This window comes from Lupinus angustifolius, chromosome LG02 (genome assembly GCF_001865875.1).
Source record: "Lupinus angustifolius cultivar Tanjil chromosome LG02, LupAngTanjil_v1.0, whole genome shotgun sequence".
Classification (NCBI taxonomy): Eukaryota; Viridiplantae; Streptophyta; class Magnoliopsida; order Fabales; family Fabaceae; genus Lupinus; species Lupinus angustifolius.
Window position 1 is genome coordinate 12,589,746 of NC_032010.1, and position 693 is coordinate 12,590,438.

Here is a 693-nt window from a genome sequence, read left to right on the forward strand (position 1 = left end):
ACAAGTACCACTAGTGCTTTTCCGATCCAATTTACATCCGGCGAAATCGAAGTTGGAATATCCCACCAAAGATAGTGAGGCGTCCCGAGGATACCATAATCCCATATTAGTTGTCCCTTTTAAATATCTCATGATTCTTTTAACAGTTATCTAATGTGATTCCTTAGGTAAAGACTGAAATCTAGCACACATGCATACACTAAACATAATATCAGGCCGGCTTACAGTTAAATAAAGTAATGAGCCATTCATACCACGATATTTTGTTACCTCTATCGCTTTTCCTTTTTTGTCCTTATCTAGATAGCATGCAGATGCCATAAGAGTGGATGCTTCCTTACATTTTTCCATATGGAATTTCTTAAGTAGCTCTTTGCCATATTTAGCCTGATGAATGAAGATCTCACTTTCTAGCTGCTTTATTTGAAGCCCTAGAAAGAATGTGAGATCTCCCATCATTGATATTTCGAACTCCCCCTGTATCATCTCAGAAAATTCTTTACATAGAATATCATTAGTAGATCCAAAAATTATATCATCAACATATATTTGAACAAGTAATACATGATTTTCAGATCTACGTATAAAAAGCGTTCTGTCAACCAAGCCTCTTTCAAACCGTTTTGCCAAAAGAAAGGTACTTAGTCTATCATACCAAGCTCTAGGAGCTTGCTTAAGACCATAGAGTGCCTT